This window comes from Phascolarctos cinereus, unplaced genomic scaffold (genome assembly GCF_003287225.1).
Source record: "Phascolarctos cinereus isolate Bilbo 61053 unplaced genomic scaffold, phaCin_HiC Scaffold_9;HRSCAF=440, whole genome shotgun sequence".
Classification (NCBI taxonomy): domain Eukaryota; kingdom Metazoa; phylum Chordata; class Mammalia; order Diprotodontia; family Phascolarctidae; genus Phascolarctos; species Phascolarctos cinereus.
In genome coordinates, this window is record NW_027556402.1 from 203491528 (window position 1) to 203519367 (window position 27840).

Here is a 27840-nt window from a genome sequence, read left to right on the forward strand (position 1 = left end):
AGATCTATACCAGTATATTATACTATATACCACAGTAAACTCCAAAGAGAAACATAATCTAAATATAAAATGTCATATTGTAAAAAAAAATTAGAGGAAAATGGAAGAACATACTTTTTGTAACTATGACTTGGAGAAGAATTCTCTTTTTTAAAAATTTATTTATTTATTTTTAGTTTTCAACATTCACTTCCATAAGATTTTGAGTTCCAACTTTTCTCCTCATCTCTCCCCTCCTCCTACTCCAAGACAGTGTACAATCTGATATAAGCTTTACATATACATTCATATTGAACTTATTTGCACATTAGACATGTTGTAAAGAAGAATTAGAACCAATGGGGGAAACCACGAGAAAGAAGAAACAAAAAAAAAAGAAAAGAAAAGAGAGATCAAATAATGTCCTTCTGTCTGCATTCAGACTCCATAGTTCCTTTTCTGAATGTGAACAGCATTTTCCATCATTAGTCCTTTGGAGTTGTCTTAGATCCTTGCATTGCTGGGAGGAGATGAGTCTGTCAAAGTTAGTCATTGTGCACTGTGGCTGTTACTGTGGTTCTGCTCGCTTCAGCATCAGTTCATTTAAGTCTTTCCAGGTTTTTCTGAAGTCTGCCTGTCTCATCATCATTTCTTATAGCACAATAGTATTCCATTACATTCATATACCATAACTTGTTCAGCCATTCCCCAACTGATGGGCATCCCCTCAATTTCCAATCTTTGCCACCACAAAAAGAGCTCCTATAAATATTTTTGTACCTGTGGGTCCTTTTCCCATTTGTGTGATCTCTTTGGGATACAGCCCTAGAAGTGCTATTGCTGGGTCAAAGGGTATGCACATTTTTATAGCCCTTTGGGCATAGTTCCAAATTGCTCTCCAGAATGGTTGGATCAGTTCACAACTCCATCAACAATGTATTAATATTCCAATTTTCCCACATCTTCTCCAAAATTATCATTTTCCTGTTTTGTCATGTTGGCCAGTGTGATAGGTGTGATGTAGTACCTCAGAGTTGTTTTGATTTGCATTTCTCTAATCGGTAGTAATTTAGGGCATTTTTTCATATGACTATAGATAGCTTTAATTTTTTCATCTGAAAATTGCCTGTTCATAACCTCTGACCATTTATCAATTGGGGAATGACTTGTATTCTTATTGATTTGACTCAGTTCTCTATGTATTTTAGAAATGAGAACTTTATCAAAGACACTGGCTGTAAAAATTCTTTCCCAGTTTTCTGCTTCCCTCCTAATCTTACTTGCATTGGCTTTGTGCAAAAATTTTTCAATTTAATGTAATTAAAATTATCCATTTTGCATTTCATAATGTTCTCTATCTTTTGTTTGGTCCCAGCAGTTTTCTCAAATAGTGAGTTCTTATACCAGAAGCTAGAGTCTTTGGGTTTATCAATCAGTAGATTACTATAGTCATTGACTATATTGTGTCTTGTGTGCTTAACCTATTCCATTGATCCACCACTTCATTTCTTAGCCATTACCAAATAGTTTTGATGATTGCTGCTTTATAATACAATTTAAGAGCTGGTATGGCTAGACCACTTTCCCTTGCATTTCTTTTCATTAATTTGGGGGAAGAATTCTTAACAAAACAAGGACTAGAGGTGATCGTAAAGAGTAAAAGGACAATTTTGTTTAGATTAAATCGAAAAACTTTTGCACAGTCAATGGAGGAAGAATTAGACCAGCAGTTAATTGGGGGAAAAAAAACAGCAAGTATCTCTGATAAAGGTCTGATATATGGGGATTTGATATATTCAAGCTATATGGGGAATTGATATAAGTATGCAATAGTAGGAGCAGTGTGTATGTTTTCAAAGAATATGAACAGACAGTTAAAAAACTCTCTAGGTTGAATTTTGGGGTATCTTTGGATTTATTATAATTCTTTACGGTGGTCTAAATCCAGTGTTTACTCACTCTTGTAGCCTTAGTTTCTGATTTGGGGCTTTATATCCAGAGTCAAGCTCTACCTCCTGCTATACTTTTGAGTGAAATGGTTGGCCTTGTCTGTTTTTGAACTGGGTTCCTACACTGACTTCCACCTCCTGTGGTTAGGCCCCCCTGGTACTTTGAGGTTCAGAGTGCCAGACTTCAGAGGCCTCTATGGAGTCTCATTTCACAGTACTAGGTATCTGAGGATCCCTGAGGTTGGAATGTCCCAATATGAGCTCAACCATGCCCTGACTGGTTACCGTATCCTTTAAAAGGTTATGTTATAGGTTTCTGGGGCAGCTAGATGGCTCAGAGAACCTGAGTTCAAATGTAGCCTCAGATGCTTACTAGCTGTGTGACCCGGGGCAAATCATTTAACCCTGTTTGCCCCAATTCCTCAGCTGTAAAATGAGCTGGAGAAAGAAATGGCAAACTGCTCCAGTATCTTTGCCAAGAAAACCACAAATGGAGTCACAAAGAGTTGGACACGATTGAAACAATTCAACAGCAACAATGGGTTTGTGACTACTCTAGGGCTTTCTCAGAGTAGTCCTTGGCTTTAGTTGCTCCCAAATACAGTGACTTGCAGGCTACATTGTCTCTTGACTATCTCTGGTCCTACTGGGAGGTTACCATCTTATTGCCTAAGCTGGTCCTGGCTCTTCTGGTATCCCTCTTTCCTTTCCCTGTGGGCTTCTGTCTGTGTTTAGGGTGAATGAAGTCACTATATTTTTTGTTAGATTTTTTAAAAAAAGTTTTTTGTTATCTTTTGTTGTTTTTATTGATATCTTTTGTTGTTTTCACCAAATTTCCCCCAGTATCCCTCCCCTGCCCAGAGAGTTATCCCAAATAACAAATAATAACAAAAAAAAATTTTTAAAGAAAAAGAATCAGCAAATATCAACACATCAAAAACACCTGAAATATGTACAATATTCATTGGATTTCTTGATTGTTATCTAGTCTGGCATGATTTTCAGGGTTTTTCTGGTATAGGTGCATGGGAGCTAGGCTGCCTGCTACTGTTTGGGCAGTTGTCTTGGCTGCAAGTATAGGAATAGGGTCTCATTAGGCAAATAGGCTGCCAAGGATAGCTCAAAGAGCACCGGACTTGGAAACAGATTTGTCTTGAGCCCCAGCTTCAATGCCGTGTTCCCAGGGTGAAGTCACTCATTGAGTCTCAGTTTCTTTCTTAGCATAATGGGGATAACAAACAAGACTTTTGATACCTAATCCTTGAGTTTTTGTTGAGGCCAGTGTTTGCAAATCTTTAAGTGTTACAGAAGTGGGGACTGTTGTTCTCATTAGTTGTTGTTGTGAACAGACAGATGTGGGAAGAGTCTGTTATAGTCCCTGACATACCATTTCCATAACGGGGTCAAGAGAAGAAAAGTGGACAGAGGGGCTAACCTTGGAGTCAGGAAGATCTGGTTTCCGGTCCTCTGACACACACACAGTGGCTGTGTGACCGTAGGCAAACCATTCAACCTTTTTGCATCATGACAACTCTCTAAGGCAGTAAATTGCACAGGAGTTCCTAATCAGTATTGGTGAAGGGAGTTTTCATGATGAAATTTGTCCACACTGATAAAATCACAGATCCTGGTAAAAAAAAACCAAGTCATAATGTGACCTGTGAAATAATTCAAACAGTACACCTAGCCTTCTGGATGACTAAATTAAATTCCATTCCTCCAAATGTGGTTTGGTGTTTCTGATTACCACAGGACATACTGACTTTTTTTTTTATTGGGAGAAGTCCTCTCCCCACCCCACCCCCATTCCTCCTAGTGAAATCAGGAAGGAACAGAGATAAGAAATGTGTTAAACTAAGTTACAACAATCATTTTTCCCCTTTAGGAAGTGTGAGTTTTTCCCTGATGGAGTGAAAGGAGTAGCTTGTTATTGTTTAGGACAAAGACAGGAATCAACTTTGTGGAGGGTGATCTCTGTACTTCTAATAGAGGGCAGTGGGTTCTCCCCCCCCCCCCAAAAGCCATTTCTTTCAGTGGAGTTACTCTTCAATAGGAGATACCACATTTAGCAGGAAGCAGTCAAGGAGGAAGAATGAGTAGAGGTAGGTGACAAGGATTGCAACCCCTGGCAACAGAGATGACAGTTAGCCATGGAAGAAGAGGAGGATTAGCTCAGGTAGTTGAGAATTGAACTTCTGAGAACAGACTCAAGGGAGCCTAATTGATCAACATGACCATCTGAGAGCACCTGGGAGGGGTAGCAGAGTGAAAACACCTGGAGAAGAAAAAGACATTGAAGCCCTATATTCCTGGAAGTGTTAGTTGCTCTTGTCCCATATGTTCTTTATGGTATGCCTCACTTCCAGCATATGCTTATTCTGTCCTACTCTTCCCACTGATACCATGTGTATTTATGGGAAAATACACCCCTAAGGTTTTGTGACTGTTTTCACTATGCCATTTTGGTAAATGCTTTTGTTTTGGGCTGTGTCTGGTGCTGACAAGTAAGCTCACTGATGAGTGCTCATAAGCCATAGTTTTAGGGCTGTGAACCCACTGACTTTCTAGAAACCATGAGTAGTAGCTTCCCTCTGGGGCACAACCCTTTACTGTGAATGTGAGCTGGGGGAGTAGCCTCTAATGAAATGTGTGATAGTAATGAATAAAAGAAACTAAACTAATAAATGAAGCTGCACCTTACTAGGTCTTAGTTTCTCATCTGTAAAATTAGGAAAGTAGATAAGATGATCTCTAGAATTGTTAGGTTTTAGATCCCATGATTCTGTTTGAGGGGTTGTTTCACCTGAGGAACAACTTGGTGGCTCCAGGGCATTCTAGGAATTGGGGGAGATTGTATCTTTCCCCTTCAGGAGTTAAAATCTATATTTTGGGTTCATTATCTTGGTCTACTGTTTTTCTCAGAAAAGTTAACTTTTTGTAAACTGTGTGTAGAACTTTCCTTGCTAGATTCATTATTCAATCATACATCTGAATTTTTTATCCACTTTAGTTTAACCTTACACAATTTTAACTTCCTCTTGCCCTTAAGAGATACTTTTGGAATTACATTGAATTGCACATTCACAATTCCTCTTGAATTGTTCCTGAAGCAGCAAGCGGAAGATTAAACCTTCCTGAAAAGGCAGCTTTTTTAAAGAGGGGATTTTGATGTTCCAACTGCAAACCAAATATTTCCCAGTTGCAACTGACCATTGTTAAATACCCAGACACATATTTCGCTTCCAAATTAGTAGTAGCTGCTGACCACAAATTAGAATGTAGCACAAAATGGAATTAATAATAATCTTCAATCAATGCTTATAATGTGACATATTTAATTACAACTGCTTTTTAATTCCTGCTGGTTTCTTTAAGAGTTGAATCAGAGATTACTTTTTGGTAAAGTAATAGCTAGATTTCCTAGGACTGGTTTGATATGAATGTTGTATATGCATGTGATTCTTTGATTGGAAGGCTAAGGACTTTTTGTAGTTCAAGTAAAACAGAAAACAAAACAAGAATATGTCCATCAAAACACAACCAGTTAAAATAAAAGGCCTTGGCATGTTTCCTCTCATAAATAGTCTCTTAGTGCTGTTGATTTGATGTCTTCGACCAATAGGAAGTATTCTTTATAAGGATACACTTATTATTTTAAAGAAATCAATGTGTTTTTTTCCCCCACAAATAAAATCTATTAAGTGAACTGTGTTCACATGTAGTTTGCTAAAACACTTTAGCTAAGCAGAACTGGTTTGGGAGGAAACTCCTTCACTGAAACCAGAAAGACCAGAGTGACTGTAAGTTACTTCTGAATTATAAGAGAAAAATGTATTTGACTTCATAATTTTATCCATAGACTACAGTTTTTGTTAGGTTGTGTATACTCAATATTAAAAGTCATAACTTGACTGAGAAATTCTAATTGTATGTTTGTTTTAAATACTTGCAGAGTTGATTAGTACAGTTGACAATTTAGAATAGTATACGCAGTCCACAGCACATAGAAGTGATAATACAGAGCCTGAAAATGATTTGTTCATCACGGTTTTCAAAACCCTGTTCAAAATGATCCCGAGGAAGCCATGTTGAATCACCCAGCAACAGTTCCTCAGTTTGTGCTTTGGCCTCCTCAGTAACAAGTAACTTGATGTTTTGAGTGCTTGGCTTTGTTGTGTTCTTGCTCCATGTATACACATTTTCTTCCCAATTCAATTGTAAATCCTTTAAGCAGGGATAGGAAGTTGCAAGTTTGCTCCAAATTCCTAGTTCAATGCTCAGATACAGAGTATGATGGTAAAGGAATAAACGAAAGACAGAGCCAACTGATATGGAAAGTGATAAAATGATGTTCCAGAAAACAGAACCTGTCAGAAAAGAAAAGAAAGCTTCGTTGTGCTCAGAAACAAGACCAGTGCCAAATGAGTATTGCAAAAAAGATGCTTCCAGGTAGTGTAAGGGAACAGGATGTTGGCAATCTGTCGAAGGGTTCTTATAGGGGGGGTGTCATCGACAAAGTATGGGAGGGTTGTTTATTAGAACTGGGATCTAGATTACAGATTGTTAGAGCTAGGAGCAATAATCTAGTCCAATCTTATTTAGTGTTGAGATACTGAGGCTCCGAGAGTTAACATGATATCCGAAGTCAAATGGCTGAATAGCAGAGCTGGGATTCAGACCTACGCTCCCTGACTCCTAGTCCAGTGCTCTTATTATATTCAAGAATGATTTGATGATTTAGATGTGGTACTGCCTCTTTATTTTTATTTTTTTTTTTGGCTAGGCAATGGGGTTAAGTGACTTGCCCGGGGTCACACAGCTAGTAAGTGTTATGTGTCTGAGGCTGGGTTTGAACTCAGGTCCTCCTGAATCCAGGGCCGGTACTCTATCCACTGCACTACCTAGCTGCTCCCAGTAGTACTGCCTTCTTAAAACAGACCCCATTTCATGCAGTGGGATTCTAAGTAGGATGCTTTTTAGAAGAAGAATTTGATACTTAGACCTTTAGATTCAGGAAGTGAACCAACTGGCCCCAGACTTGTCTGTATATTTTTCTTTGTTACAGAGGCAATTCCATGGAGAGAAGGTTATTGGGAATTAATAATAATGAAAAAACATAAAACTTCAATAACACATTTTTTAAAGGAAAGAAAAGTGATGTGAAATGCAGACCTAATTATGACTGATAGCACTATTCATTGCCTATTGTGATTACATGATCATTATTGTACATGTGGATTATTACACATCTAAATAGACACATGATTTTGGGAAACCAGTATTATTACTTGGGAAAGAATAATGTTTTTTTCATCCAGTACTTATATTCATAAACTCTTTCAAGTGGGAAAGGAAAATGCTCTTTGGTTCTAATGTATATGAATATTTGTCATTTATGATTTTTTGAAATATAATATTCGTGTCTTTTTTTAATCATGGTTTTTTTCATGGAGTCTACTGATTCTTTTTTTTAATTTTTTTTTTTAGTGAGGCAATTGGGGTTAAATGACTTGCCTAGGGTCATACAACTAGTAAGTGTCAAGTGTCATTTGAACTCAGGTCCTTCTGACTCCAAGGCCAGAACTCTATCCACTGTGCCACCTAGCTGCCCTGAATCTATTGATTCTTAAATTATCTGTCCTTGCCAAGTTTTCCAGGTCAGTGTTTTATATCAGATACCTTATATTTTCTTCTTTTTTTAAATCTTTTGCATCCTTATATTAATTTGTTGCCTCATGTGTACTAATATTGTTGCCTGATTTTTTTTTTTTGCTTTTGGGTTTTTTTTTTTTGCTTTTTGGTGAAGAAGTCAAGGTTGAGTGACTTGCCCAGGATCACACAGCTATTAAGTGCCTGATTGATTTCTGATTGTTCTATTCTAGTGTTCAGGGATGCCATTTCTTCAGTAACATTTACTACTTTCTTTTCTAACCTATTTATTCCCTTTGTAATTTTTAAAATCTCGCTTTAGTTCTTCTGTATATTCATATAGTCTTTGTGGGAAAATCTGATTTCTTTTCCCCCTTTGAGTCTCTGCTTATAGTTGAGTTAGATTTGTAATAACTTTTTATATTGGAGAGAACATTTTCTTTGACTTATTCATCTCACCAGTTTTAGTTTTTGAATTGGGTCTTTGTGCTAGGACCAGACTCCTGCTGCTTTTTTGGGGGTGGTCAGCCCTGATTAGTACCACCTAGGAATTGTTTCCCCTCCCCCAATCTTTGAGTTTCAGAGTACTGAGTCTTCAGTGCTTTCTCTAATATCTTAGGACAATGTTAGAGTCTTCAGAGACCCCGAGCCTAGGCTGTCTTGTGGTATACAATGATTCACACTGCTTTGGTTGCTGCTGTTCCTTGGGTTTCCAAGGTCCCTACTCTTTGGCTTTTTGACACACTGCTCTTCTTGCCTCTGTAAAGGCCTGTCTGTGAGTGTGCTGGTGCTGGCTTTGCTGGCATCTTTCCTTTTCTATTGTTCCTGTGCTTCTTCCTGACTTTTTGTGCAGTTCTGTAGTAGATGATGTCACTCGCTGTAGTTTCTCATTGGATTTCTTGATCATTATTCAGTTTGGTATGAACTGAGTTTTCCTTGGAGTAGGTAGAGGGGATCATTCTATTTCTTCTTAGAGTCTATTTGGCCAATCTGTTCTTTGTTTTTCTGTGGTTTTAATTATTGTGGACTTTATTTTGGGGTTCTTTTAATCCATACTATTTCTTAGGGTACTAGAAACTTTGGTTCAGTCTCTTGAGTACGGATGGTTGGTAGGGGATCCATGGTCCCTGCCCCTTTTATCAGTCCTAAATATGGAAGGAATTTAGGCCCTGCCACAGGACTGGATTAGGATGTTGAACTACAGCCGGGATTTACCCCTTCTAGTCCTGGAGAGGGTGCTGAGGTGGCTATTACACTCTCCATTCCCTGAGCCTTCTTTTACTCTTGAGTGGGGCTGTCTAGCTTAGATTATTGTGGGCTCTGAGATCCCTGCCACAGTTTAGGACTAGAATGATAAGCAAGGGGCAGACCATGGCCTTACCTGGAGGGCCAGGAAAGAGACTTTCAGTTCTGATACGGCAGCAGAGAGGATTATTAGCACCAGCACTGACTCAGACTCAGAGCTATGGAATCATCCTTTGTTGGTGTGTCCTTTTTTTTTTTCCCTTGGTGAAGATAAACTCATTAAAGTTTCTGTTTGCTTATCTTATTTATCTCCTGCTTATTGGTCATATGCTTCATTTGGTGATGTTTTCCATTGAGATATTATTCCCAAGGAGGTTTTAGAGGAAGCTGGTCTCATTTGGATCTTTAAAGTTATTGCTTTGCTTTTTTTTGAGTAGAGGGAAGGAGAGGAGAGAGAGAGAGACTAATTTCTGCCATTTGTATAACTGTGTGTATGTATGTAGAAGAGGGAGAGAGGCTTATTGATGGACACCCTTAAAACTAAACCTAACTCCCAGAGTTTGAGGAAAGTGCTTTGTAATCCACAATGCTGTAGAAATGTAAACTTTTGTTATTATCTCAGTTTCCTTTAGTCTACAAAGTACTCATAAATAGTTTCTCATTTTTTGTTTGGATTCTTCCTTTCACAGAATTTCAGAATTTGAAGATACATCAGAGGATATCTAGGCCAACTCCTGCCTGAACAAGAATCCACCCTACTGTAGACTTGAAAAATAATTATCCAGATTTTGCTTGAAGAAGTCCATCAAGAGGGAACCTGCTACCTCCCCAGGTAACCCCTTCTCCTTTGGGGTAGCTCAATTATTAGGAAGCGTTTCATTATATGAATACTAAATATACCTCTCTGTAACTTCTACATGTTGCTCTTAGTTCTTCCCTCAAGAGCCAAGTAGAACAAGTCTGATCTCTCTCCCACATGAAGCCCCTCATATACTTGAAGACAACTATCATGTCTCCCCTAAATATTCTCTTTTCTAGTCTAAACATGCATTCTCAGCCCTTCACCAGTCTGGTTGCCCTTTTCTAGATGTTGTCCTCAGTGTTCTTAAAATGTGGCAACTAGAGCTAAAATAAATATAATACTCCAAATGTAGTCCAAGCAGAATGGAGTACAGTGGGACTATCACTTTCCTAGTCCTACAGCTATACTATGTCATTTTAAATTTGTACAGTGCTTTACAGGTTACTTCATGTACCAGACAAGTATTAGCATGCCTATTTTTTAAAAAATAAGTTTTTATAGATGTCTTCTGTTTTTTACATCATAATAATTTCCCCTACTATCCTTATCCTTCCCAGAGAGTCATCTCATATAACAAATACTATTTTTTAAAGGTAAGAAAAAAATCAGCACAACTAATCAGTACATTGAAAAAGTCTAATAACATGTGCAATATGTATAACACCTGTGGATCTTTCACTTCCACAAACAGGTGGGTTGGGGATGTCCTTTCATATCTCTTCGTTTGAGTCATGCTTGATCTTTATAATTTTGTTAATTTATTTTTTATTTTTTGTGTGTAGTTGCTTTTTCTATTTGTATTGTTCTAGCTATTTTGTTTATTTTTTTTCTTGGCTGTGCTTACTTCACTTTGCATCAATTATATAGATCTTATCAGGGTTTTCTACCTTCATCACACCCATCATTACAGCACAGTAACATTCCATTACATTCATGTACCATAGTATACCTCTTTTTAAAGGTAGATGGATAAAAAGAGGCCCAACTTCACCACTGACTTGCTGTGCTTCTCTTTAGACTTCATCATCTTGATCTATAAAAATGAGGTAATTGCACTAGACAATTTGAGGCTATTTCCAACCCTGACAATCTGTGGTCGATTTTGCCAAACTGGATCCCTAAAGAATTTAGTCTAAAATATACCTTCTTTTAAGAGGCTTTCCTTAATCACCCACAAAGTACTTATCATTACATTCTAAATGAATACTTTGTTGTTCAGTCATTTCAGTTGTGTCTTTCTGACCCCATTTGAGGTTTTTTTGGCAAAAATACTGGAGTGAGGGGCAGCTAGGTGGCACAGTAGATAGAGCACTGGCCCTGGAGTAAGGAGGACCTGAGTTCAAATCTGGCCTCAGATACTTGACACTTACTAGCTGTGTGATCCTGGGCAAGTCACTTAACCTATTGCCTAACTGCCCTCCCTGCCCCCCCCAAAAAAAGATACTGGAGTGGTTTGCCATTTCTTTCTCATTTTACAAATGAGGAAACTGAGCAAATAGGGTTAAGTGACTTGTGCAGGGTCACACAGAGGCAAGCTTTGAACTCAGGTCTTTCTGACTCCAGACCTGGAGTGACACCTAGCTGCCCCAAATAAATACTTAACTATGATAAAAATTCTTATTACTCTTAAGTGACTTTATGGTAGTTCATCTATATTGTGTAACCAGTTAAGTCAGGATGGTATTTTTAAAAATGTTATGTGTCTCTCTGATGGACCAACCAACCAAGGCTTAGATTCGAATTCTAACATGTCAAAAGTAACTTACACAAGAGACATAAAAGGCTATGCTTTCATTGAGGAATGCAGAGAGAAGGTCAGGTGGAAAATAGAAAACCCATAGTACATTTCCACTGACCCTGAAATTGTAGCCAGCTTTAACATAACTAGCCATAAGCCTCAAATTTCTTAACTTTTGAGATGTGCTGTGAGAAACATTGATAAAAATTTTGCATGGCAGTATGAAAGAAGGAAAAAAACTTTTATTAAGCACCTACTGTGTGCCAGGGACTGTGCTAGGCACTTCACAAATTTTATCTTATTTGATCTTTGCAACAACCCTGTGAGGTAGATATTATTATTATCCCCTTTTTACAGTTGCAGAACATTGTCGCATTACTGAACCAGCCTCAAGCTCCCCACAATGAGAGGTTTTCATATCTAGAAGTTGAGCTGGGCAGAAAAATACTAGCGGTGACCTTATGACTCGTCTTTTATGCGTGGCTTTTCAGATAGATATGTGGCTTTATAGGAGTCTGTGACATGAAGTGTATGACTTATTTCTAGAAGGGAGCTGTAAGAACCGAGGATAAATGGCATATACTTGCCACACTAGAGACTGTAGACTATAGCCTTCTGAGCTACTTCATAGACTTATCAAATCTTCTGCAGCCTTCTACATGGTACCTACTATTACTTAGCTGTTGCTGTGACTTTCCTACTTGAGATTCACTTCAATTTTGTGTGAATTTCATCTTCCTTTGTCAAATATATTTTGGAATTTGATGTAATTTGTATTAGGAGAAGAAATAACTTAGCGAGTCTCAGTAGTTGGTTTCTGGCCATGACTCCTTAAGAAAGTGGCTTTGTTTTTCTTCTTTCTGCACATGTCTGTTTTCTCTATGAATGAAAAGCCTTCAGTTATGTGCAAATAATAAGGCATTGTCTTTCACGTTTGAAGATGAAGCTGCTATTGGTTTTGTGAACCATGAACGATAGATGGTAGAAATGAAAAAAACCTTTATTGCCTTTCACTGACTGCTCTCCTAGTACATCTGTTGCCAAGGAGGAAAAATACTACAACTATTAGAATACCATATGTTAAACTAACAATATCATTGTTAGGTGTTTGTCTTGGGGGCCAAATCAAAATTTGGTATTGTCATTGTTTATTTTTTAAATAGTTCCTTTCTAATACTTTGGTTTTTGTCTCCATCATAGAATGTGAACTTTTAGAAAGTAGGAAGAAGAATGACATTGATTTTTCTCTCCTTCCATACACTTTTTATAAAGTCAAGTGTGTTTCAGGCACACACATAGTGGGTCTTTGGGGACAGATATTAAGATTGATAATATAAAAAATAATTTTCAATGCTCTCACACACTTATTGTATAAAATTATATTTTATCGTTATTTAACTTTATGTTTTACTCCTGTACTGGACTGTATGTTTTGATCAAGATAGGAATAGTACCTCACCTAGACTTAATATATTTCTCACTGTCTAACATAGTACTGTACATACCAAAGGCATTTTATAAATGTTTCTTGAATGAATGAGTGGGTGAATGGGAATTATTTACATACAGGTAATATAAATCAAAAGAGGATCTTATATCATGAAGGGACAAAAGTTAAAGAAAGAAGGTTGAAGGCAAAAAACTTAGTGGACAGAACCACTTAGAGGGCAGGAGTAGGGAGGGAACTGAGCCCTTAGTAGGGATGATGTTAGACACTTAGGAGAATGAAAAAAGACCAGTGTCACAGAAATCAAGGAAGGAGAGATTATTCAGAAGATTGTGGATGTAATGCTGAAGAGAGGTCAAGTAGGCTGAGGGCTTAGAAAATGGCATTGAATTTGGTGAATAAGACTTTCCAACCCTTCTACTTCAGGCATTTAGGCAATTGAACTACAAGTTCCACAAATCCAATGATCATTTCTATACAGATGGTCAGAAGTCTGTATTCCCAGTGCTGATTTTTTTCCTTCTTGTGTCATGTATCTACCTGTCTGCTGCATACCTCAATCTAGGTGGCCTGTCAACATATCAGGATCAACATGACCAGAGGAGAATTCATCATCTTCCTACACTCTCTAAGCATCGTTCTTCCCAAGAACTCTGGCCTGGAACCTTTTCTTTTCTCTTTATATTCCCTTCCTTGGTGATTTCATCTGCCCTGCTCTTTGTTTTAAACTTCAACTAGTGTGAAGTGTGTAGGTGCACTATCTGAGAAATCTCTATCTGAATATCCTTGCCAGCACCCCAAACTCCTCATGTCTAAAACAACTCATCTCCTCTGAATCTGTTCCTTCTCCAAACTTCTCAGATTCTGTTGAGGTTCCCATATCTTCTCTTTCTGTCCATTTTGTAATTTCTGAGTCATGTTTGACTCTCTTCTTCCCCTCATTTCCAAAATCCATTCAGTTGTCATATTTTCTTGATTCTGCTCCCACATCTCTTGCATCCATTGTCTTTGCTCAACTTACACATCTTTATCACTATTCACCTGGGCTATTGCAGTAGCTTCCTAATTGATCTGCCTGCCTCCAAACTCTTCCCTGTCAATATATCCTTCACACAACTGCCAAAATAATCTTCCTAATGCCTACGTATGACCATGTCACTTTCTGCTCAAGAGCCTTCAATGGCTTCCTTTTGCTTCTACAATAAGATGTAAACTCCACATCCTACCTTGTATTTACATTTCCAGCCTTTCATATTACTTTCCTTCACATGCTTCACATTTCAGCCAAACTATGCTGCTTAGTAGCTGTGACTTAAACCCTTTGAAGGGGCAACTAGACGATGCAGTTGATATAGCTCTGGGCCTGGAGTCAGAAAGACCTGAGTTCAAATTTGACCCCAGATACTTCCTAGATTAGTGATCCTGGACAAGTTATTTAACCACTGTCTGCCTCAGTTTCCTCAACTATAAAATGGGGACAGTAGCAATGGGGATAATCTCTCAGGGTTGTTGTGAGGATCAAAGGAGATAATATTTGTGAAATGCTTAGTACAACACATAGTAGGTGCTTAATAAGTGCCTTTCCTATACTTCATCTCTTACCTCTGTGTTTTGTACCTGCCATGCCTAGTTCAATTCAGTTCAGTGAACCCTTAGTAAGTACCTGTTATATGCCAGATACTGAGCTAGATGCTGGAGATACAAAAATGTCTCTATTGACATTAATTGGGAACCTGAGGTTTCACTGCCTTCATTTCTGCCAATAGTCACCACTGTTGGGCTCTCTGCTTTTAAAAAAAACAACACATACTACCACTGTCTGAATCCTGTTTGTTCATGGTGAATGCACAAAGGCTACAGATTGAATCCATATATACAGGGGCCAATATGTATCTCTCATCACAGTACACTCTGAAGGATGATGTAAAGGACCCTCCCTTACTTGACACATTTCATTTCCTTCCCCATCTCTTTTAGCTGCAGTTTCCAGTTGTTCTGGAATCCGTGAGGCTCCTTGTTTTACTTGGTTAGAAACTTCTGAGGTAGGGATAGGTGTAGGTATGAAAATTAGAAGTCATGCTGCCCATGTCTTCTAAAAGTTGTATAACATCTTTAGGATGACTTAGATGGAGCCAGGGATTCTCTTAGACCTGAAGAACCCAACTGGGGTGAAGTGTGTAGGTGATAGTATTTGTGTGCCAGGAAGCCTCTTTTGTCCCATAGCCTGTACTAGAGAAGCTGTCTGTGGTAACCTTTTGGAGAGGGCCTGCCATGTAGGGCAATACAGCCACTTTTATCATTTGTCCACTCAGCTAGTAAGACTTGGGACTTAGCCAAGGAGTTGGTACCCTCTTTCCACCATATGGGCCTCTAGCTGAAGTTTAGAAGCCAACCCCCCACCATGATCCCATTCTAGGTTCTGGTTATACCTTGCCAAAGTTAGATCTTCTCCCACCCTTGTAACTTCCAGTGACCTTTTCTTCGCAGGACCTTCCCTTCCTCCATACTTGTATAGTGACATACTGATACCTGCCTAAGGCAGGTGTGATCTGACTGATTGGATAAGTAGTGATAACTGCTCTCCAATTACTAATTAAGTTAAAATATTAAATAACTTATCTTGTATTATCAAGTATTTGCTGAATACCTACAGGATTCAGAAATAGGATACAAATTGGATCTGATTCTTGCATTAATGGGGCCCACAGTCTTAAAGGTACTGTCTCTAGTGGTATAGCTTCCCTCCCTTCCATGTCTTCAGAGAACTTTTGCTTAAAATTAGACATTCTACCTCTGATTGATGGAAAATAAGGTAAGCAATTCTATGCCAAAAAATAATCATAATGTGTATCATAATGTCAGCTGGAAATTTCAGATGGATTTCCCCAAGGATCTGTTCCTTGGCCCTTTGCTATTTAAAATTTTTATCAATGATTTGGATAAAGGCAGAGATGACATGCTTTTAGGTTTATAGATAATGTGAAGCTGGGAAGGATAGCTTACTTTTTGTGTGACAGAGTCAATATCTGAAAAGAGCTTAGCAGGCTAGAATAGCAGTCTAGGTCTAATAAAAATGAACTTAATTCAGTTAAAAATTTTTATTAATACCTACCTTAGGTGCCTAGCTCTGCCAGATATTGGAAGTACAAAGGCAGAAATAAAACTGTGTATACCTGCGTTTTATTAGACAGATTAGTATAGTAGAGGAAGAACACTAAGAGCTGAGAGATCATGGGAAAGGTAACATCTGAACCAAGCCTCGAAGGAAAACAGCAATTCTGAGCTGAGCAGGGTGTGCATTCTAGGCATAGGAGGTGGCACATGAGAATGTCTGGAGGCAAGCAATGTAGTGTTGAGTTCAAGGACCAGCTAGTAGTCCAGTTTGCTGCAATGTAGAGCTTGTGAAGTAGAAAAGTAGGATATTGATTGGAAAAGAAGGTGGGAACCAAATTGTAGAGTCTAAAGGCATTGGGGAAACACTGGAGATTTTTTAGTGTGGCCAGACTTGTGATTTGAGAAGATTATTTTAGTAGCTGTGTAGAGGGTAGAAGAGAAGGAAAGACTGGAAACAGAGAGACCAACTGGTCTTTTGCTATAGTCCAAGTAAGTGGTAATAAGAACCTGAACTAGGCTGGTAGTGCTAGTAGTAATATGGTGCAGAAGGATGGATGTGAGGGATGTTGTGGAGGTGTCATTGACAACAGATTGATTATGGACAATGATGGAGAGGGAAGGGTCATAGATGACTCCAGAGTTATCAGCCTAGATGACTGCAAAGATAATGCTGTCTTCAACAGAAATGGGGGGATTTGTCGGGAGAGGGTAGAGATAATGAGTTCTGTTTTGGACATGTTGAATTTTAGGCTCTGGGTGAGATATCTAGGCAGAGATTTCTAGAAAATTTGAGAAAGATCAGGACTGGAAATACAGATTGAGAGTTGTCCATGTAATTATGTTTACTAAGCCCTTGGAAGCAAATGAGATCACCAAACTGGAAAAAGTATAGGAAAAAAAAGAGAAAAAGGCCCAGAAAAAGTTTGGGGAACACTCTTGTTCAGAGGATGAGAGATTAATACTGACCCAGCAAAGGAGACTAAGGAGTGGTCAAAATGATAGGAGAGCCAAGAGAACATTGTCATGGATGTCAAAGTAGGGAGACCCGTCTGTAAGGAGGAAGATGATGATCATTAGTATCAAAAGCTGATGAAAGATCAATTAGATAGAGACTTAGAAAAGGCCATTGGATTTGACACTGAAGAGATCTTTGATAACCTTGAAAAGAGCAGTTCCTAATAATCTCTCATTCTTTTCCTAAGTGTTTATTAACTATTACTTAATATATTAGATTTGACCCAATAGTCACATCTTCCAGCTCTTTCAATGCCTAGGATGTAGTTATATGGACTGGGTGAATTTACTCAGCAAGGGCATTTAAATATTTGTTGTCTTTCCAGCCTGATACAGATTGGTTTGAAGCTTAAGATTTATTAGAATGTAATGAGACACTCATAAACTATCTAACAGTTAACAAAAAAGGAGGCTTACCTAACCATAGCATGGAAAGGATATATTCAGCAATGATATAGAATTTATTCAGATGAGCACAGCTTTTCTGTCTCAGAATTAGCCATGGTTCTGTGGGGGTCATAACCTTAGGTACAATCTGAAGGAGGAGCTGTTGACTCCTCATGTGCTGGCATTTTTACCCAGGTCACCAGAAATCTACATCAATGACTGGAGTCTTAGGCTCTTGGATAAGTTAAGGGTACCTTTTAAGGAAAAGCTAGCCTAGTCTACATGACAGAGATCTCATTGCTTCTTCTACAGTTTTCTACTACCTTCCCACTTAACTTTGAGTGTCAATTCCATATTGATTATAAGAGAAGAGTGGCTCTTTCTTTTTCTGTCTTTGATTATCATCCCATTTGACCTTAGCAGCATTTCCATCCCTTTCTTGAACCTCTTCTTTTCCCCAACATGGCTAACTTAAAAACCCTTTTTCTTGTTCTTAACTTTCCTTGACTAAGCCCTTTGATTTTGTAGCTTTAGCACTCCAGCTGTTATTCTTCCTTAAAAAAATTTATTGGTATCTTTTGTTTTTTACATCAACTATTTTTCCTTATACCCCTCTCAGAGATCCATCTCTTATAACAAAGGATAGAAAAAAGAGGGGGAAAATGTTCTGCAAAACTAGCCAATATCTTGAAAGATATGTGATACTACGTGTAGTATACTACTTTCTTTTTTTTCTTTTCTCTCTCTCTCTCTCTCTCTCTCTCTCTCTCTCTCTCTCTCTCTCTCTCTCTCTCTCTCTCTTTGTGAGGGAATTGAGATTAAGTGATTTGCCCAGAGTCACACAGCTAGTGAGTGTTATGTGTCTGAGGCCGAATTTGAACTCAGGTCCTCCTGACTCCAGGGCCAGTGCTCTATCCACTGCGCCACCTAGCTGCCCCTAGTGTACCACTTTCATGTTCTCTCACCTCTGCAAAGAATGGTGGTGGGAAGAGGATAGACCTTTTTATATCTCTTCTTGGGGGCAAAACTTAACTTCATAGTATTTAGTTTCAATTTTCTTGTTTCTTATTTTTTCTATTTACATTGTGGAATCATTATATGTATATACTGTTTTCTTGGCTCTGTTTACTCAGTGTCAGTGTATAAATCTTTGTATGTTTCTCTGCGTTCATCATTTCTTACAGCACGATTCTTTTGCATTCATGTACTACAATTTGTCGCCTCAATCAATGGGCATCTTTGTTTCTAATTCTTTGCTACCACAAAAAGTGATGCTACAAATATTTTGGTGAATATGGGTATTTTCTTTTTTGTCGTTGACTTCTTTGGGGTATGTGCCTAGCAGTGGAATTTTTGGGTCAAAAAGTGTGAATAGTTTCATCACTTTAGTTCCATAATTCTCAATTATGTTCCAGAATGGTTGGACCAGTTTACAGCTTCAACAGTGCATTAGTATGCTTGTTGTTCCTTAGCCCCTTAGACATTAACTATTCATCTTTGCCAGTTAGCTAGTTGTAAAGTGAAACCTCAGAATTATTTTGACTTACATTTATATTATTGTTAGTGACTTGGATTAATCTTCCACATGGCTTTTTAGGGTGTGTAGTTCTTTTGAGAACTGTTTGTGTTTTTTGAACATTTATCCACTGGGGAATAACTTTTGACCTTATGTATTTTTGTTAATTGTCTATATATCTTGGATATGAGATCATATCACTTTTCAGAGATATTTGACACAAATTTTTTTTCCAAATTGATCACTTTCATTCTTTTCCTAGTTGTGTTTATTTTGTGTGTGCAAAACATTTTCAATTTCATGTAATCTATTTTATTTGGTTAAGAATTTACTCACTAGCCATAGATGTGAAAGATAATTTGATTCTCTTTTAATTTTTTTAATGATGTCATAATTACTTTTCAGGTCACATTCATTTTAAGTTTATCCTGGCATATAGAATAGAAAGGCATTTATTAAGGGCTTGAAATACAAACAGAAAAGCGAGATAGTCTTGGCAGTCAAGGAACACATATGTATGGTCCAAAATGTTGATTTAAACCTAATTTCTACAAACCACTTTCTGGTTTCCTCATCAGTTCTTTTTCTAAAAGAGGAGTACCTACCTGGATAATTTATCTTGACACTACTCTTGCATGACTGTACTTAATTTTGTATTCATTCTGCAATATATATCTTTGTTTCTCTTTTCTATACCTCTTTTTGTTCTTAAGTTTTATTGCTATCTTTTGTTTTTACATCATCATTTCCTTATATATTTAAATATATTAGACTATTTTATTTTTTTGTTTTTTTGTTTTTTAGGCAATTGGGGTTAAGTGACTTGCCTATGGTCACACAGCTAGTTAAGTGTCAAGTGTTTGGTTTGAGGCTGGATTTGAACTCAGGTCCTCCTGACATTGGGGCCGGTGCTCTATCTACTGTGCCACCTAGCTGCCCCAATATTAGACTATTTTAAGAAACTTGGGAAGACTCTCATGAACGGATGAAGACCAAGGTGGGCAGAACCAAGAGAACAATTTACATAATAGCAACAATTTTGTAAAGACAAACAGCTTTGAAGGACTTGGGAATGTTAATCACTGCAATGATGAACCATAATTCTAATGGACTCATGAAAAAGCATACTCACCTCTTGATAAAGACATGATGTATTCAGAGGTCAGATTGAAGAATACATACACACATATACATATATGACATAACTAATGTGGGTATTTGTTTTGCTTGCCTCTACATGTTTGTAACAGAGATTTTGTTTTACTTCTCAAAGCAGGGGAAGTACATAGGGAGAGGGAGGAAGAGAAGGGAGATCTTTGAAAATAAAAATTAAATTTAAATTTCTTTCTCTCTCTCTCTCTGTCTCTCTCTTTCTCTCTCTCTCCCTCTCTGTCTCCCCTCCTCTCTTTCCCTCCCTCCCCCTCTCTCCACATACGCACAATCTCCTTCTTCACCCTTTAGCTAACAAGCCATCTGTTGAAACAGAAAATAAAGTAGACAAAACAATAAGACATCAGTTTAGCAAAACTAAGAAGTATTATCAATTTAGTTTGGTATATATGCAGTATTCTACACTCATAGTCCAACTTCCTCCTCCAATTAAAGGAGGGTGTGTGTGTGTGTGTGTGTGTGTGTGTGTGTGTGTGTATCTTTTAAAAATCTAAGTTGGTTGGTTGTTCATTCACATCTTGCCTTTTCCTCTCCATTAGAACTGTTTCTCTGTCTGTGTGATGTTCCACTATACTTCAGCTTCCTGACACAGGACAGAGCTCCTCTTTGCCTTTTCACATCATTCTTCTTTGTTTTCACATTGAAGTCCTTTTGTTTTTATTTTCATGTTTCAGGGAACATTTCATCCTCCTTGATAACTGGGGGAATGAAGAAGTGTGGAGTGCTTTTTGTTTTGTTTTTGAGGAGGGATTGTCACCTTGCTCTTGTTCTAATTTCTAGTACACTGCTAAGTCAAATAGTAGTGAAGCCAGTAAGCATCTTGTTTCACTCCTGATCTTATTGGGAAACCAGGAATCTCTTTTGTGTTTGGGGTTACATACTTTTTAACTGCACTGGAAGAGAGAAGGGGAAGGACATAGTCAAGGGAAAAGTGACTTCAACCTGGTGTTCCATCTGGGAGCCTGACTATAGAGTAATTAAGAAGTGGAAAGCGTCTTTCAAACTCAAGGACCAAGATTTCAAAATCTAGAACAAGGAATAAAGGTCATTACAGCAGGCATGAAAAGGCAGCATGGCAGAGTAGAAGATGACTGGGTATGGACCAAACCTAGATTCACATCCCAGATCAGCCATTTGACTAGCTGAGTGATCTTGGACAAATTTCTTTACCTCTCTTGGACTCAATTTCTTCATCAAGAAAAAAGGGGTGTTGGACAAGATGACCTTCCACCAAATCTGTGATTGTATGATCCTATTACACAAAATGTCAGTGTTGGCTATGAGACCACAATTGTTTTTAGTAACTTTTTAAAAAAATTTATTTAGTGGGGCAGCTAGATGGTGCAGTAGATAGAGCACCAGCTCTGGAGTAAAGAGGACCCGAGTTCAAATCCAGCCTCAGATACATAACATTCACTAGTTGTGTGACTCTGGGTAAGTCACTTAACCCCCATTGCCCTCACCCCCCCCCAAAATTATTTAGTATTTTATTTTTCCCCAGTTACATGTAAAAACAATTTTTAGAATTTATTTCTAAATCTTTGAGTTCCAAATTCTCTCCTTTCTAACCCCTTCCCTCATTGAGAAGGCAAGCAATCTGATATAGGTTATACATGTGTAGTCATGCAAAAAATTTCCATATTAGTCATATTGTGAAAGAAAACATAGACAAAAAAAACCAAACTCCTCAAATAAAGTAAAAAAAAGTATTCTTTGATCTGTATTCAGGCACCATCAGTTCTTTCTCTGGGGATGGATAGCATTTTTCATCATAAGTCTTTCAGAGTTGTCTTGGATCATTGTATTGCTGAGAATAGCTAAGTCATTCACAGCTGATCATCTTATAATATTGCTGTTACTTTGTACACAGTACATTTCACTTTGCTTTGGTTTGTGTAAGTGTTTCTAGGTTTTTCTGAGAGCATCCTACATATCATTTTCTTATAGCACAATAGTATTCTATCACAATCATATACAGCTTGTTCAGCCATTCCCCAATTGGTGGATCTCACCTCAATTTCTAATTCTTCACCATGCTAAAAGAGCTATATAAATATTTTTTTACACATAGGTCCTTTTCCTTTTTGTTTTTTATCTTTGGGATACTGACCTAGTATTGGTATTGCTTGGTTAAAGGGGGATCCATGGTTTTATAAGTCCTTTGGGCATAGTTTGAAATTGCTCTATAGAATGGTTTAATCAGGTAACAACTCCACTAACAGTACATTAATGTCTCATTTTCCCACATCCCCTCCAACATTTGTTATTTTCCTTTTCTGTCCTATTAGCCAATCTAATAGGTATGAGGTAGTACCTCAGCATTTCTCCAATTTTTAGTGAGTTAGAACATTTTTTTATATAGCTATAGTAAAGATAGTTTTGGTTACTTCATCTGAAAATTGATCATATCTTTTGATCATTTATCAATTGGGGAATGGCTCTTATTTTTATAAATTTGACTCAGTTTTCTTTATTTTTGAGAAATGAAGCCTTTGTCAGAGAAACTTGCTTCAAAATTTTTTTCACAGTTATTATTGCTAACTGTATTTCCCTCCATCCTGTCCCCCAACCTTTTATTCTGTTCTCTCTCTCCTTTCACCCTGTCCCTCCTCAAAAGTTTTTTGCTTCTGACTACCTCCTCCCCAAATCTGCCCTTCTTTCTATCACACCCCCCTCTTCTCTAATCCTCTTCCCCTCCTACTTTCCTGTAGGGTAAGATAGATTTCTATACTCAATTGAGTGTGTATGTTATTCCCTCTTTGAGCCAATTCTGATAAGAGTAAGGTTCACTCACTCCCCCGTCATGCTCCCCCTCTTCCCCTCCACTGTAAAAGTTTTTTCTTCTCTCTTTTATGTGAGATAATTTACCCCATTCTACCTCTCCCTCTCCCTTTCAGTACATTGCTCTCTCACCCCTTAATTTTATTTTTTTTAGATATTATCCCTTTATATTCAACTCACACCTGTGCCTTCTGTCTATATATGTTCCTTCTAACTGCCCTAATAATGAGAATGTCCTTATGAATTACAAACATCATCTGACCACGTAGAAATGAAAACAGTTTAACCTTATGGTTTTCCTTTCCTGTTTACTTTTTTATGCATCTCTTGAGTCTTGTATTTGAAAGTCAAATTTTCTATTCAGCTCTGGTCTTTTCATCTGGAATGCTTGAAAGTATTCTATTTCATTGAATATCCTTTTTTTCCATTGAAGGATTATAATCAGTTTTGCTGGATAGGTGATTCTTAGTTATAATCCTAGCTCTTTTGCCCTCTAGAATATTAAATTCCAAGCCCTCCAGTCCTTTAATGTAGAAGCTACTAAGTCTTGTGTTATCCTGACTGAGGCTCCAAGATATTTGAATTGTTTCTTTTTGGTCACTTGAAGTATTTTCTCCTTGATCTGGTTACTCTGGAATTTGGCTATGATATTCCTGGGAGTTTTCCTTTTGGGATCTCTTTCAGGAGGTGATGAATGGATTCTTTCCATTTCTATTTTACCCTCTGGTTCTAGACTATCAGGGCACTTTCCCTTGATAATTTCTTGAAAGATGATGTCTAGACTTTTTTTGATCATGGCTTTCAGGTAGTCCAATAATTTTAAAATTATCTCTCCTGGATCTATTTTCCAGGTCAGTTTTTTTTCCAATAAGATATTTTACATTGTCTTTTATTTTTTCATTCCTTTGGTTTTGTTTTACAATGTCTTGATTTCTCATAAAGTCACTAGCTTCCATTTGCTCCATTCTAATTTTTAGGAATTATTTTCTTCAGTGAGCTTTTGGACCTCCTTTTCCATTTGGCCAATTCTACTTTTTAAGTAGTTTTTTTCTTCAGTGAATTTTTGTGCCTCTTTTTTCATTTGGCCAATTCTGCTCAAGGCATTCTTCTCCTCATTGATTTTTTTATATGTCTTTTACCATTTGGCCTAGTCTGTTTTTTAAAGGATTATTTTCTTCAGTGATTTTTTTTGTGTCTGCTTTACCAAGCTGTTGTTTCTTTTTTCATGATTAATTCTTGCATCACTCTCATTTTTCTTCCCAATTTTTCCTCTACCTCTCTTACTTGATTTTCAGCATCCTTTTTGAGCTCTTCTGTGGCCTGAGACCAATTCATATTTTTCTTGGAGGCTTTGCATGTAGGTGCTTTTGACTTTGTTGTCTTCTTCTGAGTATGTGTTTTGAGCTTCCTTGTCACCATAGTAACTTTTTGTGGTCAGAATTTGTTTCTGTTTGCTCATTTTCCCAGTCTATTTCTTGACTTTTAACTCTTTGTTAAAGTAGGGCTCTGCTTCCAGGGTGGAGGGCACACATTCCCAAGCTTCAGGGGTTTTATGCGGCTGTTTTAAAAGGTACTTCTAGGGACCTGTAAGTTTTCAGTTCTTCCAAGGTGGTATGATCTAAGGAGAGGTGTTTACTCCTTTCCTGGCCTATGCTGTAGTCTTTTCTGTCCTGGAACTGTGATGAGGGTTCCTACTCCGTTGAAACTGCAGCCTCTGGTATACAAGTGCTCCTCCTTGCCCTGGGACTGCCACCCAGGACTGTGACCTGGCTCCAGGTATGGGCAAAGTAACAGAATCCTGCCTCAGTGCTAGCAAAGAGAGCCCTGTAATCTCTTTCTGACCAGTTGTTTGACCCTTTTACTGTTTGTCGGCTGAGAGCTCCAGAAGCAGCTGCAGCTGCTGATTCACTGGCTCTCAAGGCCTGTTCCTGGTTTTCTGGGACTGTGTCTGTGCTGGTGTGACCTGTGCTGGGCTATGCTGTGTTCTCATCCAGGTACAACAGACTTTTTCTGCTGACCTTCTAAATTTTCTTTGGCTGCAAAATTATTTCACCTCATCCTTTTGTGGGTTCTGCTACTCCTGGAATTGTTTTTTGGCATTATTTAAAGTTGTTCAGAGGGGTTTGGGGGAGAGCTCAGATGAGTCACTGCCTTTTCTCTGCCATCTTGGCTACACTCTGGGATCACAATTTTTGAGTGGAAATCCTCTAAAAATTGTGGATGCACATCTTTAGTTTTTATTACAGGAGTCACTGGAGGAAATAAATTTTGAAATAGAAAAGCTCACTTTGTGACTTGTGTTAAGAACTTTGTATTATCTTGAAGTCCTGGTTGTTAGTTTCTTGATTGCAATGTTTCTTTGAAAGTTCTTAGTTAAGCCTTTGAAGTTCAATATCATTGTAAAATTGCCTGTGACTGTGCTGCCACCAATGTGATAGGACAGAACAGATTTTATTCCAGATGGTGAGGACTTTTTCCTAGTAACAGTCTTGGCAGTTTTAGGATGTTGCCAAGTAGTAAAAATGAATTATTGATGTTCATTTCCTTAGTTAAATCCTTTGGCCTCTCTGTCATTTCTTGAATTTTAGAAAAAAGAAGAGGTCATTCTGATTTCTTAGCATTCCTTGAAGCAGGCACTAGCAACTTCTGTTTTTTTCTTTGCTGCAGGGCCTGAAAAATCTATGCTGCTCACCCTATGATGCTGGAGCTCAATCTCCTTTGCCTCTGGAGCAGCCTTGGCAAATAGAAAGAAGTTCAGAATGACCATTGAGAAGCCCTGTTGAGGAATGAGCTATCTAGAGAGAGTTGCAGGAAAGATTAGTTTATTCAAGGACTGTTTAAACAAATCTTTAAAAATGTAGCCAAGTTAAGTCTGCAAGTGAAACTTTCAGTATTTTTTTCCTACTCCTTAACCAAGAGTTCATAGAGCATCTACTGATGAGTTACTGGATGCTATTAAGGACAGAAAGTCTTGAATCCCGTTACTCATTGCCTGTTTTCCTTGCTTTTCTAAAGTATTCACCCCAAAAACATGCTGTACCCCTAGGGTTTTTAACAAGACTTCTGGGGCAAGCATGGCACCAAGGGACCGAGCCACTAGGACTGTAATATCTGGAGGCTCCTAGGTTCTAGATTCAAAATACAACTGTGTCTTTGTAACTTCTTCATTCCTTAGAAGAGAAAAATGATTTTAAAAAAATTTTTTATTAATTTATTTTGATTTATCAACAATCACTTCCATATGCTTTTGAGTTTAAAATTTTTCTCCCCCTTCCTCCCCACCACCTTCCCCAAGACGGCACACAATCTGATACAGGCTATACATTTACATTCCTATTAAACATATTTTCACATTAGTGAAGTTGTAAGTAAAAAGTAAAACCAATAGGAGGAACCATCAGAAAGAGGAAACAAAACTCAACAGAAGAGAAAAAAAAGATAGCGATTTAACTTCCACAGTTCTTTATTTGGATGTGGATAGCATTTTCCATCACGAGTCCTCTGGAGATGTCTTAGATCCTTGTAATGCTGAGAAGGGTCAAGTTTATCAATATTAGTCATTGTACAATGTGGCTGTCACTGTGTACAAAGTTCTCTTGGTTCTGCTCACTTCACTCAGAATCAGACAGTATAAGTCTTTCCAGGTTTTTCAGAAGTCAACCTGTTCATCATTCCTTATAGCACAATAGTATTCCATTACATTCATATACCACAACTTGCTCAGCCATTCCCCAGTTGATGGGCATCCTCTCAATTTCCAATTCTTTGCCACCACAAAAAGAGCTGCTATGAATATTTTTGTACGTGTGGGTCCTTTTCCCATTTGTATGATCTCTTTGGGATATAGCCCTAGAAGTGCTATTGCTGGGTCAAAGGGTATGCACATTTTTGTAGCCCTTTGGGCATAGTTCCACATTGTTCTCCAAAGAGAAAAATGATTTTCATATAGTTATTGTAAGTTTGCTTTGAAAATAAAACTTTAATTTAGTCCAGATTTAAAGTAGCTGTTAAAGAATCTTAAGGTGTAAATAACTTTCCTTATATCCGTGGACAGTTGAAAAATAGTCCCCTACTCCCCTGCCTCCATTTTACTGAGTATTTAAATCATTTCCTTTGAACCAAAAGTCAAGACTAGCAAGATGTTCAGAAAACTACCCCAGTAGGCTTTCCTCTGCTTGAATGACTCTTTTTTGCAGTTACTGGCTGGGGAGTCTCTTGTTTAAAGCTTGGGGGTTAGTTCTGAGAAGAGTGGTTCCTAACAGTGCTTCAGCTAAGTTTCTTAGGTATGAACTATAACCACCTGCATTTGATTTTCAGAGGGAAATTTGAATTTAGGTGTACAAATACTGTAAATTGTTTTCACTATGGCATATGTCTGGTGTTTGTTTTTCATTAAAAATTTAACTTTACACCTACATAAAGGGTTTTAATTTTTAGAATTCTTATAGAAATGCCAAGAGACAAAAAAAAAATCTCCCAGGTATAACTCCTTCTATATCTGAAAGGATCTGTTTTTTCACACTAGAAGGGTGCCTCTTTGGTTGAGGGACAAAGGAAAATAGCTATTTTCTTGCAGAATCCCCAGATTGGCCAGATGTTTCTAAACAAATTGACACTTTTTTTTACCCTATTGGTTTCGCCTTTCAGTCCAATTAGACTATGACTTTGATCTTGAATCCCTCCAAAGGTAGTGAAGGTGTACAGTAAACAGCAACATGAGTGGTGAGAAGATGCCTTCACAAACAGATTTCTAAGACCCCTGATTTAGCTTGGCAAGCAGGATAGTCCTCTATGGTTGGCCTGAGACTTCAGCTGGTCTTGGTCTGACCCTTATTGTTTGAGGTTCTTTTAGACTGTCAGGAAGCAGGGTGTCTTCCTTGAAAGAAGACCTTAGAGCAATTCCAGGACCTAAGTAATTTTCACTCAGAAGTGTCACATCTGTCTTCTTGGGCCTTTAATTATCTAGGATTGGGAGTAATATTCCTTTTAGAAAACAATAACCAAAGCAATACTTTTAATACCTCACTATAACAACCTGGTTTTATACTG

At 37.8% G+C, this 27840-nt stretch overlaps 1 protein-coding gene across 7 annotated transcripts in view; it reads left to right on the top strand.

Moving 5' to 3' along the window:
- The window catches only part of PTPRA (protein tyrosine phosphatase receptor type A), a 167683-nt gene that overhangs the window by 49113 nt on the left and 90730 nt on the right, over positions 1–27840 (top strand). For all 7 annotated transcript variants that reach the window (XM_078148285.1, XM_078148284.1, XM_078148288.1 and 4 more), the window contains one exon: positions 9512–9654. The gene's annotated coding sequence lies outside the window, so the exon portion shown is untranslated. The remainder of the gene's footprint in view (positions 1–9511; positions 9655–27840) is intronic.